Here is a 17,992-nt window from a genome sequence, read left to right as displayed (position 1 = left end):
GTTTATCATAGCCTCTTTGATACTCCTATCGGTTAATATACACCTATAATATCTAAGACCTTCTGCTGAGGTTCAGTTACTCAGTCCTGTCTGACTCTTTGCGACCCCATGGACTGCAGCACACCAGGCTTCCCTGTCTATCACCAACTCCCAGAGCTTATTCAAACTCAAGTCCATCGAGTCAGTGATGCCATCCAACCATCTCTTCCTCTGTCATCCTCTTCTCCTCTTGTCTTCAATCTTTCCCAGCATGAGGGTCTTTTCTAATGAGTCAGTTCTTCACATCAGGTGACCAAAGTATTGGAGCTTTAGCTTCAGCATCAGTCCTTCCAATGAATATTCAAGACTGATTTCCTTTGGGATGGACTGGTTAGATCTCCTTGCAATCTAAGGGACTCTCAAGAGTCTTCTCCAACACCACAGTTCAAAAGCACCAAAACCTCGGGGTGCAGATTTATTTATAGCCCAACTCTCACATCCACACATACTGGAAAAACCATAGTTTTGACTATATGGACGTTTGTCTTCAAAGTAATGTCTCTGCTTTTTAATATGCTGTCTAGTTTGGTCATTCAAATGGGCATATCTTTTATTTACTCCTTTGCTTTTCGCTTCCCTTCTTTTCACAGCTATTTGTAGGGCTTCCTCAGACTGCCATTTTGCTTTTTTGCATTTCTTTTTCTTGGGGATGGTCTTGATTCCTGTCTCCTGTACAATGTCACGAACCTCCATCCATACTTCATCAGGCACTCTATCTATCAGATCTAGTCCCTTAAATCTATTTCTCACTTCCACTGTATAATCATAAGAGATTTGATTTAGGTCATACCTGAATGGTCTAGTGGTTTTCTCCATTTTATTCAATTTCAGTCTGAATTTGGCAATAAGGAGTTCAAGATCTGAGCCACAGTCGGCTCCTGGTCTTGTTTTTGCTGACTGTATAGAGCTTCTCCATCTTTGGCTGCAAAGAATATAATCAATCTGACTTCGGTATTGGCCATCTGGTGACGTCCATGTGTAGAGTCTTCTCTTGTGTTGTTGGAAGAGGATGTTTGCTATGACCAGTGTGTTCTCTTGTTAGAACTTTATTAGCCTTTGCCCTGCTTCATTCTGTACTCCAAGGCCAAATGTATCTGTTATTCCAGGTGTTTCTTGATGTCCTACTGCATTCCAGTCTCCTATAATGAAAAGGACATCCTTTTTGGGTGTTAGTTCTAGAAGGTCTTGTAGGTCTTCATAGAACTGTTCAACTTCAACTTCTTCAGCATCTCTGGTTGGAGCATAGTTGAATTACTGTGATATTGAATGGTTTGCTTTGGTATGAACAGAGATCATTCTCTCATTTTTGAGATCGTATCCAAGTACTGCATTTCAGACTCTTTTGTTGACTATGATGGCTACTCCATTTCTTCTAAGGGATTCTTGCCCACAGTAGTGGATATAATGGTTTTTATTCCAATCCCAAAGAAAGGCAATGCCAAAAATTGCTTAAACTACCACACAATTGCATTCATCTCACACGCTAGTAAAATAATGCTCAAAATTCTCCAAGCCAGGCTTCAGCAATATGTGAACTGTGAACTTCCAGATGTTCAAGCTGGTTTTAGAAAAGGCAGAGGAACCAGAGATCAAATTGCCAACATCTGCTGGATCATCAAAAAAGCAAGAGAGTTTCAGAAAAACATCTATTTCTGCTTTATTGACTATGCCAAAGCCTTTGACTTTGTGGATCACAATAAACTGTGGAAAATTCTGAAAGAGATGGGAATACCAGGCCACCTGACCTGCCTCTTGAGAAACCTATATGCAGGTCAGGAAGCAACAGTTAGAATTGTACATGGAACAATAGACTGGTTCCAAATAAGAAAAGGAGTCCGTCAAGGCTATATATTGTCACCGTGCTTATTTAACTTATATGAAGAGTACATCATGAGAAACGCTGGGCTGGAAGAAGCACAAGCTGGAATCAAGATTGCCGGGAGGCATATCAATCATCTCAGATATGCAGATGACACCACCCTTATTGCAGAAAGTATAGAAGAACTAAAGAGCCTCTTGATGAATGTGAAAGAGGAGAGTGAAAAAGTTGGTTTAAACCTCAACATTCCGAAAACTAAGATCATGTCATCTGGTCCCATCACTTCATACCAAATAGATGGGGAAACAGTGGAAACAGTGGCTGACTTTATTTTTCTGGGCTCCAAAATCACTGCAGATGATGACTGCAGTCATGAAATTAAAAGACACTTACTGCTTGGAAGGAAAGTTATGTCCAACCTAGACACCATATTAAAAAGCAGAGATATTACTATGCAAACAAAGGTCCGTCTAGCAAAGGCTATGGTTTTTCCAGTGGTCATGTATGGATGTGAGAGTTGGACTATAAAGAAAGCTTAGTGCCAAAAAATTGATGATTTTGAACTGTGGTGTTGGAGAAGACTCTTGAGAGTCCCTTGGACTGCAAGGAGATCCAACCAGTCCATCCTAAAGGAGATCAGTCCTGGGTGTTCATTGGAAGGACTGATGCTGAAGCTGAAACTCCAACTTTGGCCACCTGATGTGAAGAGTTGACTCATTTGAAAAGACCCTGATGCTGGGAAAGATTGAGGGCAGGAGGAGAAGGGGAAAACAGAGGATGAGATGGTTGGATGGCTTCACTGACTCGATGGACATGGGTTTGGGTGGACTCTGGGATTTGAAGATGGACAGTGAGGTCTGGCGTGCTGTGGTTCATGGGATCACAAAGAGTCGGACACAACTGAGCAACTAAACTGAACTGAACTAGGCTGGTCACAGCTTTTATTCTAAGGAGCAAGTGTCTTTTATTTTCATGGCTGCAGTCACCATCTGCAGTGTTTGAAGCTCAAAAAAATAAAGTCTTTCACTGTTTCCATTGTTTCCATGTTGATGAAATGCATGTGTGTAAGACTCTGTTTTATTTATCTTTTCTGTGTTTCATTTTGTGTCTGATACACACACACACACATACACACACACACACACAGGTCCTGTAATGATTTTTATGGTACTAATGACAGAGCTTGTAACCACAAGCTCTTATAATTTACTACAAGAAAAAGATAGTACAAATATAAAATGTTTCAGTTCAGTTCAGTCACTCAGTCATGTCTGACTCTTTGCCACCCTATGAATCGCAGCACGCCAGGCCTCCCTGTCCATCACCAACTCTCGGAATTCACTCAAACTCATGTCCATCAAGTCGGTGATGCCATCCAGCCATCTCATCCTCTGTCATCCCCTTCTCCTGCCCCCAATCCCTCCCAGCATAGAGTCTTTCCCAATGAGTCAACTCTTCACATGAGGTTGCCAAAGTACTGGAGTTTCAGCTTCAGCATCAGTGCTTCCAATGAACACCCAGGACTGATCTCCCTTAGAATGGACTGGTTGGATCTCCTTGCAGTCCAAAGGACTCTCAAGAGTCTTCTCCAACACCACAGTTCAAAAGCATCAGTTCTTTGGGACTCAGGTTTCTCCACAGTCCAACTCTCACATCCATACCTGATCACTGGAAAAACCATAGCCTTGTGTAGATGGACATTTGTTTTGCAAAGTAATGTCTCTGCTTTTTAATATGCTCTCTAGGTTGATCATAAATTTCCTTCCAAGGAGTAAGCTTCTTTAATTTCATGGCTGTTTAAGAATAGCTAATTGGCTAATAAAACATAGGAAAAACATTTCAAACAGATAGAGAATATCTGTGACTAAGTAAATTAAAAGCCCTATCAAGTAGGCTTGAGGTGTAGCTAGAACATTGACAGATAAGTATGAAGTGACAGAATTCCATATAGAAGGAACATGAGCATAATCAGAAGAGGTAATATATGGACAATTACTAAATGAACTAGTTGGTCTAAGAAAAGGTAAATGAACATATGTAATGTTCATTAGGTAATGAACTGACTGAATATATTTGAATTACCTTAAGTGTAAGGAGAAGGGCAGGGTCTTCACCTTGAGAGCAATAGACTGTTGTTGAAGGATATTCTATGGGAGTAAAATACAGTTGAGCTTACCTTTCAGATGAGCATGTTGGGGAGACATAAAGGAAATTGGATAGGAAGAGAGAAGGCATAAGAAAATTGGAAACTGTACCTAAACAAAGAAAAGTCATGAGAACATAATCTACCAAAGTTAATGAAAATTTGAAGGATAATACCAATGAAAAAGACTATAGAGGCCAAGTGCATAATGTTGCATCTGGCCATAAGTGATGAGTGAAAAGGAGATGACACAGACATCTCTGTGGGTTTTCAGAGTAAACAACTTAGAGAATGACACAAGATTAATTTTTAAATGGTCGGGGTATAAACTAAAAGGACAGATGAACTGTCATTTGAACATGTCCAGTGTGAAATAGTATTGATAAACCATCTGGAAATGTCTAGCAGGAAATTTGAAATGACAATCTAGAAATCAGGCAAATATATTTGGATTTGATCACTCTATCAAAGAATCAGTTACTCAACATGATTCTTGAGATGGGGTAGTGCTTGTCCTCCCCAAGGGAAAGACCGAACCATAGAATATGGTTCAGCCCAGCGTATTGAATACTCCTTGCTCCATTTTTTATTTACTTTGGTGAGAAGAGTCCTCCTCATTCGTATTTTTACATATTTCCACACTTTCACTCAATATACACGAACATGTTTCTGCACACAGGCAGACTCATGCACATGCATGAATGTTTTCATCACCTTATTCCTGTTGGTACAATAGGCAGCATGCTTTGTGCCTGAAGTTCTATAACATTCTAGAAGGCTGCATAGTTCGATGGGGTCAGAATGTCAATTTAAATTAAACTTACAGATGAGTTGACGGACACTACCTTAACTGTCTCAGGCAGGATTTTGCTTCACCAGAGAGAATCTGACAGCTGTTGTTTAAAAGAAGCCTCACTTCCACTCATTTCCTTATTGTGAAATGCCAATTTCCTTCCTGAGACTTTCTTCCAAGTTCTTGATCCCAACCCTAGAAATTTGCATATGAAGTTCCCAGGGCAGCTATAGTATTGAAACAGCTGCATGATTAACCCAGCAATCATTCTTCCACCTTTCCCTTCCTATAGCACCTGCACTTCTGCTCCTCCGGCACCTGTCTGCTCATACTGTCTTGCAAAAGAGTTGCCTTTGGTCTTATCTCTGCTGCTAATATTGTAAACACTGAAAAAGCGGTAGACTTCTTAGTGCTTAACATACAGAAAGGATTTAAAATAATACATACTTGACAGATGAATAAATGACTAAGTGTAAGGAAAACTTTGTACATTTTTTAATTGTTTGACATTGTTAAATACAATGCCTCACATACATTGTTTATAGGGGTTCTCAAGGCAATAACACTGAAGTGGTTTGCCATTCCCTTCTCCAGTAGACCATGTTTTGTCAGGCGGGATAAGAAGGGGACAACAGAGAATGAGATGATTGCATGGTATCACCGACTCAATGGACATGAGTTTGAGTAAACTCTGGGAGTTAGTGATGGATGGGGAGTCCTGGTGTGTTGCAGTCATGGGGGTCACAAAGAATCAGACACAACTGAGTGACTGAACTGAACTGAACTGAGATATATTACTCTTAGCTCCATCAGGCTATTCAAAAGTCAAATGAGACTCATACATCTAAGAAACCTAATAAGTAAGAAATTGCTAAAACTTGCTTCTCTCTAGGGCAGCCTATTGAAAGGTACACTATATTCCTTTAAAGTTGAAAATAGATAGTGAATAATATATATTTTTAAAATGTAGTAAATGGTGAGTAGAGTCAAAGTAATATTTTAAACTGGGAGCTTCCCTGGTGGCTTAGGGGTAAAAAATCTGCCTGACAAGGAGGAGATGTAAGTTCGATCCCTGAGTTAGAAGATCCCCTGGAGAATGGAATGGCAACCCACTCCAGTATTCTTGCTAAGAAGTTCCACAAACAGAGGAACCTGGTAGGATATAGTCCATTGGGTTGCAAAGAGTCAGGCACAACTTAGAGACTAAACAACAGAAGCAACAATATTTTAAACTATGCATTGTATGATATAAAAAATAGTGATAGAATGAATGTGTGTGTACATGACAGTGAGGTGAATGTTAAAAGGTGTGGGCCTCACCCCTGTGTTTCCCAGAGAGTGCTTGCCCTCTTATCCTTTCCTTTCCCAGGACCCAAATTTTAAGTCCATCATTTTCCCTTTTTTCTGTGCTTTTAGCACAAAATTTGTATTTCTAAACAAAATTCCACGTTGTTGTGAATTGTGAAGAAAAGGATTGTGAATTGTAAATTCTGCTCTAGTTTCTTTCTTCTCTAATCATTATGTTCCTAATATTCATCAACATAATTGCATGCATGTATATCTATTTTTCTGATTTATGTCTTTTCCTAATATATTTTCTTAGTAGTATTGCTAAGCATTTTGGTTGTTTTGAATAGTTGCCATTACATTGTGCTGCTGATAAAATTTTTTTCACTTGTTTCCTGGTGCACATGTACAGGAGGGGAATTCTAGGATCATAGATTATGAGCATTTTGAATGTTCTGTGAAAGTAAAAGTTAGCTGCACAGTCATGTCCCACTCTTTGTGATCCCATGGACGGTAGCCTGCCTGGCTCTTCTGTCCATGAAATTCTCCTGGCAAAATACTGGAGTTGCCATTTTCTTCTCCAGGAGATCTTCTCGACCAAGGGTAGAACCCCGGTCTCCTGCACTGAAGATTCTTTACCAACTGAGTCATTAACCCAAAGGCAATGTTCTGTATGATGCCACATTTTATCCAAAGTGGCCCATGGATCTCCATTTCCAACAGTATTAGCTAAATGCTCCCCTTGCTCCAAATCCTCAGCATTTGTTATCTCCAGACTCTTGGTGTTTGCCAGTCCAGTGGGCACAGTGCCTCGTGTCATGAATTTGCACATGTTCCTGATTACATATCAGATTGGAAATTTGCCCACAAGTTTATGGGTTATTTGTGTTTCCTATTATATGAGGTGCTTGCTTTTTACATTTTCACACTTTTATCTGACTGTGAATTTTCACTTGATTCATGGGAGTTATTCACTCATTCTGCGTACTTACACTGATTGCTGCCATGTGCTGCATACATTTTCTCCCAGTTAGGAGCTTTAGTTTTTACTCTACAGTGGTTGATACTTAAAATAGTTGAAATTATCAGTGGTGTTTGATTTAATAAATTCTTCTTTATTTCAATTCATGATGATATTATCCTAAATCATCAACCAAAATATTGCTCTTTTCACCTTTCAGTCATAAATGTGTATAGGTACAGTCAGAGAACAAATTTTATATTTTCTCCATATAGGTAACTAATTGTGCCAGCAGGATTTGTTGAAAAGTATATTCTTTTTTACAGATCTTGAGTGAAATAATGTCATGAATCAAGTATGCATATATGTATAGATCAATGCCTTTGTTGGATTTTCCTATTTGTATCAATACCATACTGTATGATTAATTATAGACTTATAATAATTCTTCATAACTGGCAGGGCAAATTCTACTCACACCATCCCCATGTTATTCTTTATCTTTAATATTTAGCCATTCCTTCATATAAGTTTAGGATTATCCCCTTGAGTTTCATATGCAAAAAGAAGAGATAATAAGTGAAAAAAAAAGTAATTCTATGGGGTCTTTAATTATAATGGACTTGGATCTATAAATAACTGAGAGTAGAAATGAGAGTTACAAGTTTTTAATAATGTTATGTATTTTTTCACATTTTTTAACTGAATGGGACAAGTATGTATAAATGCAATTGATTATTGTACTTTGATTCTGTAGCCCACATCTTTGAAAATTTTGCTAAAATTTCCTAATCCCTTGTAATAACTTATCAGTAATTTACTTTTGTTTTTATACATTGATAATCATATATTCATATAGTACCCTTCTATTTTAGTTTTGTTTTTCTTTCCAATAGTACGTTGCCATTAATATGCTCACTTTCTCTCTCTCTCAAAGTTGCTCAGTCATGTCCGACTCTTTGCGACCCCATGGAGTATAGCCCACCTGGTTCCTCTGTCCTTGGAGTTCTCCTGGCAAGACTGTAGTAGTGGGTAGTCATTCCCTTCTCCAGGGGTCTTCCTGATCCAAGGATCAAACTCTGGTCTCCTGCATTGCAGGCAGATTCTTTACAATCTGAGTCATCAGGGAAGCACCATTAATATGCCAGTTCTCAGCATTTGGTATAATGTTGAAGAGAATAGTGGGTCAAAAAATTTTGCCTAGTTTCCTGAAAGCTTTCAGTGCTGTTACATCACAAAAAGTGTGCTATATGCATTTCTTAAAATAACTTTACAACATTAAGAAATGTTCTTCTGTTCCTGCATATATAACTGATTTTATTATGATTAAACATTGAATTTTGACAAATATTAGTCATCTATTAAAATAACCATAATAATCATTAAATTATAATACATTAGTTTAGTTTAAAAATGTTAAGCCCAACTTGTAGGACTTGAACATAATGTATTACCTTTTATGCAATGCTTGCATTTGTTTTACTAATACTTTGTTAAGAACTTTTCAGTTAATTTTCATAATTATGCTGTATTAGCAAGAGGGTTTAGAGTATACTTTATAAGTTTTAAGATAGGACAGCCTAGCCTTTACTTCCCATACATATCTTCTTATATGTAGCTTTAATTTTAATGTTCCTTATTGATTCCTTTTATTTACAGTCTGGGTGTCCCTGGTGGCACAGTGGTAAAGAATCTGCCTGCAGTGCAGGAGACACAGATGATGCAGGTTCAATTCCTGGGTCAGGAAGATCCCCTGAAGTAGGAAATGGCAGCCTACTCCAGTATTCTTGCCTAGAAAATTCCATGAACAGAAGAGTCTGGCAGGCTACAGTCCATGAAGTCACAAAGAATTGGACATGGACATGTCTGAGCCACTGAGCACCCACTCATACACCTACAGTCTAGCAGTTCACTATATCTCATAAGGTGTGTTATGTTCCATAACACCGGCATTGTTCAGTATTTAATTTTATCAGAGAGCATACCATATGACATCATTGACAGGGGAAATATTAGGTGCTTTTTGCTGAAAACAAAACAGAGATGGATCATAAGTGTTCTTCCACATGTGAGAATGTGTTCTATGTATTACATGAATCTTTCAGACTCCTTGATGAGGCCATGGCAGATGTGGCTTATTTTAATACAATTATATTACTATTGGGCTTCTCAGATGACTCCAAATCTGCCTGCCAGTACAGAAGACTCAGGAGACATGAGTTCAGTTCCTAGGTTCAGAAGATCCCCTGGAGGAGGAAAAGGCAACCATTTCAATATTCTTGCCTGGAAAACCCCATGGGCAGAGGAGTTTGGTGGGCTATGGGTGATCTGCTACAGGTCATAGAGTCAGACATGACTGAGTGACTGAGCACACTCACTACTATTAATTGTTAAACGAAAAACTCATAATAAACTGGAACAATGCTGGACACCTTACTTTAATCCAACTTATTATGTGCCAGGAACTTTTCTAAGCAATTTTAATTTTATTTCTAAGTTTCTTGTATTTCTAAGAACTTTGAATTCTATAACTGCCTTGTGAAAGATGCAGTACTATTTACTCTTTTTTTTTTTGTAGATGGAGAAACTGAGTCATGGAAAGATCAAGTACCTTGCCCAAGATCTTAGTGATTGTAAATGATGGAACTGGGGAGCAAGATGAGTCAAGTTTTGGACATTATACACTTAATTCCTATTTTTTTCCTATATTTACTTCCCTCTCCTTCTCTTGAGTATATTTTTATTTTATTTTTTAGATTTGTATAATGGAAATTTAGATTACTATTATGAGGACTTTCTTTTTTTCCCCTAATATAAACATTTAATACTCTGATGCCATAAATATTCTTAAAATTAAATAATATGTCACATTTAAAAAGAAAAAAAAATTGTAAGGACAACTTTTTTTTTTTTTAGTCGCTAAGTTGTGTCCTACCTTTTGTGACACCATGGACTGTAACTCACCAGGCTCCACTGTCCATGAAATTCTCCAGGCAAGAATATTGGAATGGGTAGTCATTTGCTTCTCCAGAGGATCTTCTTGACCCAGGGATTGAACCCAGGTCTCCTGCATTGCAGGCAGATTCTTTACTATCTGAGCCACCAGGAACCAAATAATGACTAATTATTTTACTGCATTACTGAAGAGTACAAACATACATCAATATGTGACATTCTAATCCTTAAATGTTTTCTATAACTTGATTCGAAACAAATGAACAAAACTAGGGAAATTCAAAATAAGTATATTAATTGAATGTGACACATGAGTATGTTTTTCTTTCATGAAATAGCTACTCATAGCAAGCATACAAAATGAAATGATCCAAATAACTGTGGTGTGCTTTTGTTGGGCGCTGCATGCCTATATTACACAGCCCATATGCCATGTGATGACTCAGCCCTTCAAATACATTTGTCTATGTGAAAGTTTCTTTGTGTCTAAGTCCAATTACATCTTCTTAATTAAATGCATACCACAAAGCCAAAAAGATAAACAAAGAAGGCATTGAAATTTAATATATGAATGTATAACTGTGTAGCTCAGTTATCGATGAATTCTGTGCCTCTTGTGTTTTGGTGCATTATGAAGGTGAAGGCATTTTTGAAATATAATTTCTTCTGTATGATTCTTCTGTCTCCTTGCTGTGCTCCTCCCATCACTCGATGACATGTATCTTTGAACATATAGTAGTTACTGACTCTCATTACAATAATAATTCATCTAGTCTGTAAGAACCTCTTCAGATTAATTCAAATTACATTACAAACTGTCATCTCTTCTAGTAATCTAGAATCTTTGTGTATCTACATCTGCCAAACTATATGTGGGTTGCCACTGCCTTCTCCGGTAAGCTGAATAATGGCCCCTAAATACGTCTATACCATGAACACAGGAAATTATAAATGTTACCTTATATGCCTAAAAGGACCATGTGGATGTAATTAAGTTAGGATCTTGAGATAAGAAAATTATCCTACTTTAATATGTACCTCTTTTTGACCACTTCCAGTTTGCCTTGATTCATAGACCTAACATTCCAGATTCCTATGCAATATTGCTTTTTATAGCATCGGACTTTACTTCCATCACCAGTCACATCCACAACTGGGTGTTGTTTTTTCTTTGACTCTGTCTCTTCATTCTTTCTGGAGTTATTTTTCCACTGATCTCTAAGAGCATATGGGGCACCTACGGACCTGGGGAGTTCATCTTTCAGTGTCCTATCTTTTTTCCTTTTCATACTGTTCATGGGGTTCTCAAGGCAAGAATACTGAAGTGGTTTGCCATTCCCTTCTCCAGTGGACCACATTTTGTCAGAACTCTCCACCAGGACCAGTCTGTCTTGGATGGCCCTACATAGCATGGCTCATAGTTTCACTGAGTTAGACAAGGCTGTGGTCCATGTGATCAGATTGGTTAGTTTTCTGTGATTGTGGTTTTCATTCTGTCTGCCCTTTGATGGATAAGGATAAGAGGCTTATAGAAGCTTCCTGATGGGACAAAGTGATTGATGGTAAAACTCAGTCTTGTTCTGATGGGTGGGGCCATGCTCAGGAAATCTTTAATCCAATTTTCTGTTGATGGGAAGGGCTGTGTTCCCTCCCTGTTGTTTGATCTGAGATCAAACTATGGTGGAGGTAATGAAGATAATGGCAACCTGCTTCAAAAGGTCCCATGCAAGTACTGCTGCACTCAGTGCCCTGACCCTTCAGCAGGCCACCACTGACCCATGCCTCCACCGGAGACTTCTGGACACTTATGGGCAAGTTTGGGCCAGTCTCTTGGGGGATCACTGGTCCTTTATCCTGGGTCTTGGTGCACACAAGGTTTTGTTGGTGCCCTCCAAGAGTTTAATGCTCAAAATCCACCAAGCCAGGCTTCAACAGTACATGAACCATGCACTTCCAGATGTTCAAGCTGGATTTAGAAAAAACAGAGGAACCAGAGATCAAATTACCAACATCTGTTGGGTCATCAAAAAAGCAAGAAAGTTACAGAAAAACATCTACTTCTGCTTTATTGACTACACTAAAGCCTTTGACCTCGAGTGTGGGCTGGCTCCTCTCTGCTGCCACCCCTGTGGTGCTGGAGAGACTCTTGTGAGTCCCTTGGACTGCAAAGAGATCCAACCAGTCCATCCTAAAGGAGACCAGTCCTGGGTGTTCCTTGGAAGGGATGATGCTGAGGCTGAAACTCCAATACTTTGGCAACCTCATGAGAAGAGTTGAAAAAGACCCTGATGCTGGGAGAGATTGAAGGCAGGAGGAGAAGGGGACGACAGAAGATGAGATGGTAGGATGGCATCACCGACTTGGTGGACATGTGTTTGAGTAAGCTCTGGAAGTTGGTGATGGACAGGGAGGCCTGGTGTGCTGTAGTCCATGGGGTCACAGAGAGTTGGACACTGCTGAGAGACTGAACTGAACTTAATATGTACCCCAATGTAATCATGAGAGTCTAGTAAGTTTCAGATAGAGAGGAAAGGTTAGTGTGTTGACATGATGATGGGTGTAAAAAATAGAATAATGCATTTTGAAGATAGAGCAAGTGGCCACAAGCGAAGGATACAGATGGCTTCTAAAGGCTGAAAATGATCAGGAAAAGATTTTTTCCTTCAGATCCTCCAAGATGTCGAAAGGAAACAGTCCTTTTGACATCTTGATTTTAGCCCAGAGAAACTAATTTTAAATTTCTAACCTCAAAAACTTTAGAAAAATAAATTAGTGTTGTCCTAAGCCAGCAAGATGAAGAAGGAACCCACTCCAGTATTCTTGTCTGGGGAAGCCCATGGACAGAGGAGCCTGGCAGGCTACAGTCCATTGGCTTGCAAAGAGTCAGACATGACTTAACAACTAAATAACCACAACCAGGTCAACAAGAAGGGGCTAGCAATCCACTCCAATATTCTTGCCTGGAGTATTCCATGGATAGAGTAAGAAGCCTGGCAGGCTTCAGTCCATGGTTTGCAAAGAGTTGGACAACTAAGCATCTAACACTCATTTTCAAGCCAACAAGTCTTCCCAGATGGTTCATTGGTAAAGAATCCACATGACAATGCAGGAGATGATGTGAGTTTGACCCCTGGGTTGGGAAGATCCCCTGGAAGAGAACATGGAAACCCACTCCAATATTCTTGCCTGGAGAATCCCATGGACAGAGAAGCTAGTGGATTACAGTCCATGTGGTCACAAAAGAGTTGGACACAACTCTGCAACTGAACAAGAAGCTAGCAAATTGGCATCAATTGTTTATAGCAGCAGTAGGAAACTAATACACTATGCCTTTCCAATGTTCCTTCTGTCTAGAAGCCATTTGTTGTTCTTTGCCTGATTAATTACTGACTATATCAGATTGACCCAGTCTCCCCACATTCTTTCTGCTGGAAATCCTAGGTAGGAAGTTATCTGGTTGCTTAGTTCCAGCTCATGCCTTTATCATAGCACTTACCCAATTTCCTTTAAAATTGTCCCTTAAGGCTCTGCCCACTTAAAATATGCATAATGCTCTGATGACAAAACAACCGTCTTACTCATATTTTTGGTTTGTTTAGCAACTAGAATAGAATTTGGAAAAGAGTTAACAGTAAATCTTTGTATAATTGATTTTCTTATATAAGATTTTCAAGAGTGTTTTAGAGCATATGCTATTTTTGAGAAATTTTTAATTAAAACATTTAATCTAATGAGATTGACATATATAGACTATTATATATAAAATAGATAACTAAAGAGAACCTAATGTATAGCACAGGAAATTCTACTTGGTGCTCTGTGGTGACCTAAATGGGAAGGAAATCCAGAAGAGGGGATACATGTATATATGTAGCTGATTCACTTTGCTATACAGCAGAAACTGACATAGCAGTGTAAAGCAACTATATACTCTAATTTAAAAAATACTAATCTTAAGAAAAACTTAAAGTGTAAAAATTTTAAAGTTTAAGATTGACTCTGAGTCAAACAAGAGAATTTATGCATACATACATATATGCATATCTATCTATATTTACAAAAAGATATTCTAATTTTCAATGGCATCCAGTTTCAGAAAATACTGATGATAGATGATCTGGATGCTAGATGGTAAGTGGGAGAGATAATCCAGGATTGGTAGCCTCAATTTAACTGACTACACTATTTGCTGTTCACTTGAGACTGTCACAATATTATTAAGTGGCTCTACCCCAATACAAAATGTTTTTGGTGTTAAAAAAATAAAATAAAAATTTAAGTGACTACACTAATGACCTCAAGAGTTAGAAAGAACATTAGAAATGAAAAGATCAGATAATCCTAATCATTCAAATATTGATACACATAAATAAGATACTCCTGAATAAAAAATAACATTATGAGTTTTATACAGTGCCCATTGTTTCATTTATGTGCTTATTTGTTTTCACTCTGACGAGAATAGATCACATTATTTGTTTACTGAATGAATCTCTTAAAAATGAATAATGTAATTTTCCCTTCTTGCTTAGGAGTCAGAAAAACAACAATATGTGGAAAATGTAGTTTCTAAAAAATTTATAGCTTCCAGTTGACTCTATGTTTATTGACACCTGAAATTATGTCAGCCATTATCTTTGCTTTGACTTTTATTCTTGTTGTGGATGGAGTTCTTTCTGTTATGTACCTAGAGATAGTATCAAGGAGACAAGTATAAATTCTAAGAACATCAACTGATTAGAATAATTTAAAGTGAGTCAGGGAATCTCTCAGGTAGGTTTCAGTGGACATGGCATTCCCTCTGCTTCTGGGACTGATTTTGTGTCAGTTTTGACAACCACAACATTTAATAAAGGAGAGAACCCAAAGAAGAGGAACAAAGGCTTGTCATGTGACTATGGAGAAGGAAATGGCAACCCACTCCAGAATTCTTGCCTGGGAAATCCCATGGAAAGAGAAGTCTGGTGGGCTACAGTCCCTGGGGTCACAAAGAGTGGGACACAATATAGCAACTAAATAACAATATGACTATGCTTTGTGGGATTATTTTTCCTCAGAGACTGTAATATTGCAAAATTTAACTAAATATTTTGTATGGATACTAGTTAAATGAGTTTTGTAATTCAAGTTATAATGAGCAGAGGCCTATAGCCATAAGTATTTATTGCTATTTGGCTGCATGATATTATTGCATTAAAACTGTTGTATTGCTAATGGTTAAGGATGCAAACACCAACTCAATGAAAAGTCTTCTTTGTAATCATTGGGGTTTTCAGATTAACAAGCTCTCAAATAGTTTAAACACGTGTACAAGATGGCATGTTTATGAAAGCATTTTGGTTATTTGAATAATATTTGCAGGAGGATTTTTGAGAATGTGGGAGGAGGTGCTAAGGGTACTATTTCCTATTTGCTTATCTGTGTATTGTCAAAAGATTTTAGAGCTAAAAATTATCATTTAGGCTCCAATTTTCACATATACAAAGTGCTATACCTGTGTATCCTGCCCTAGAAGCTGCAAAGGCAGACATCGATCTAGATAAAAATGTTTCAAAAGGTCACTTTCAGTACCATTATAAATGCACAACATGGAAATTCCCATCATTGTTTGACCCATAATAAGCCATTCTGTGTTGAGAAAAACATTATTATATCATAAATTAAAATGATAGAAATTAAAAACTGTATCAAGCACTGCAAAAGATTATCTTCTGATCTCTCAAGACTGTAGCCTAAGTTAGGAGATTATATACTATATATCAACCCATAGGTCTCTTCCACACTGAGATGCAGATGAGAAAGAGAGTACATATTTATTGGAAGTCCCCAGCCTTCAGTTTTTCCTGAGAACTGTAAGATGCAAAAGTGCATTATCTGAGCATGATGAACTATGGAGTACTATGAGGAAGAAAGAGTGAAGGGTGAGGGCATGGGCTCTATAGCCACTGCAGCCACTTGTCTTGAAGCACACATATCACAAAGGAGTTTACTTGGCAAACTTGTACAAACATTTTGTGAAAAATCCACATATCTCTCTGCTCATACTTCAGGGGAGAAACCAGAGAAGGTATGATTCTACAACTACAATTATTTAGCCAAGTTACAGAGAAATGATAAGCCCACTGTCTCTCCAGCTACTTTGTCTTCACAAGGATCTTCTAAGCACCATCAGACTAACGTGAAGAGAAGAATGCTGCTGCTGCTTCTGCTGTTTAGTTGCTCAGTTGTGTCCAACTCTTTGTTACCCTTTGGACTGCAAGGTGTAGAGAATGTGATATGCACAGGCCTGTACTGTAATAAACAGGGCTTCTTTGAAAAATAAGAATGACTTTCTTATCACCCCCAGGTGAAGGGCTGGGAGCAGTAAAAAGTACATCCTGGAAAAACATCTTGAAAACAAGATGTTGAAGTACTGATGTGACTGATGGAAAATGATTAGTGACTGTTCGCATAACTAGAGCCTTGAAGGAGTTGCTGAGAAAGGGTGTCACTAGCCGAAGGGCTAAACAGTCATGAAAGTCCTGAAGGTTTGACATTGAAGACTGTGCATTGTATATCTTTATTCCCGATCTGAGATTGTAAAGAACAGATATCTCTAGGGCATGTACAGGGAAGTAGATATTAACAATAAAAAGCATGCAAGGATTAGGATCTGGGCTTTTGCCTATGAAGGGCATCAGCCCCCTGAACCCCACCTTATTTCTGAGTCTTATTTTTCTTTATTCTTCTGGAGCACCACTCCCTCAGGTCAGTTCGTTGTTTGGGCTGGTCCCGACACAAGCCTCCTCTGTCCATGGGATTTCCCAGGCAAGAATACTGGAGTGGGTTGCCTTTCCTACTCCAGGAGATCTTCCCAACCAAGAATCAAACTCGAGTGTCCTGCATTGGCAGGCAGGTTCTTTACCACTGCACTACCTAGAAAACCCATCTGCTCCTAAATGTGGGAAGAAGGTATTCAAGTTATAAGATGAAACTGTGATTAACTAGGTTTCATTTTTCCCTCCCCTCTAATGTTCCACTCACAGTCCCCAGGTCTACCTCATTGAGTTTTCAGATTATTTTGCTTCAGATTTTCTACTGAGGTGAAGACACAGAAAAAATGAGATTGGCTCTAGACTTTCTCTTCCAAAACAATGCATTGAAGCCTATAACAAAGATTGTAATTTTATTAAAGTTCACTGTTTCAATATGCAAAAACAAAGCTAGTTTGAAAATCACGCTGTTGAATTTATATGTAAAGACCATTCACAACATTCCTCTTCCGTAATTTTAATCTATGTTGTGGTCTGTCGGAATGTCTCTTCATTTAATTCCTGGTGTTCCCGGGTAGCATTAATGGTAAAGTACCTGTCTGCCAATGCAGGAGACATAAGAATCGCAGATTCAGTCCCTGACTAGGTAAGATCTCTTGGAGGAGAGCAGGGCAACCCACACCAGTATTCTTGCTTGGAGAATCCCCCTGGACAGAAGAGCCTTGTGGGCTACAGTCCAGAGGGTAGCAAAGAGTCAGACACGACTGAAATGACTTAGCACGCACATTGGTCATTTTTGTTGCAATATTTTTCTTTGTCAAAGTTGCTAGCAGTTTGCTAATTTTATTGATTTCGATGAACCAGTTTTTGGCTTCAGAGACTAACTTTTGATAGTTTATTTGTTTTATATTGCATTGATTTCTGATCTTTATTATTCTATTTCTTCTACTTGCTTTGCATATATTTCGATCTTATTTTCCTAACTTTTTAAAAAAGAAACTTAGATTATTGTTCTGAGATCCTTGTTCTTTTTGAATATAAACATTTAGTGGTATGGATTTTCCTTTAAGCAAATGATCTTATTGAACTAGTCAGGACCTTCACTAAGATGTTGATATGGTACAAGGTGGTAATAATGCACATACTTGTTTATTTTAAAGGGGATGTATCTAATTTCAACATTAACAATGATGTGAGGCTTTTGGAGATAAGTTTTAGAAGCATAAAAGCATTTATTAATCTA

Source organism: Bos grunniens, chromosome 9 (genome assembly GCF_055505025.1).
Source record: "Bos grunniens cultivar Pamir isolate PY7600 chromosome 9, Bosgru_T2T1.0, whole genome shotgun sequence".
In the NCBI taxonomy this organism is placed as follows: Eukaryota; Metazoa; Chordata; class Mammalia; order Artiodactyla; family Bovidae; genus Bos; species Bos grunniens.
The sequence above is the reverse complement of the archived record's forward strand: the minus strand, read 5'-3'. Positions refer to the sequence as shown.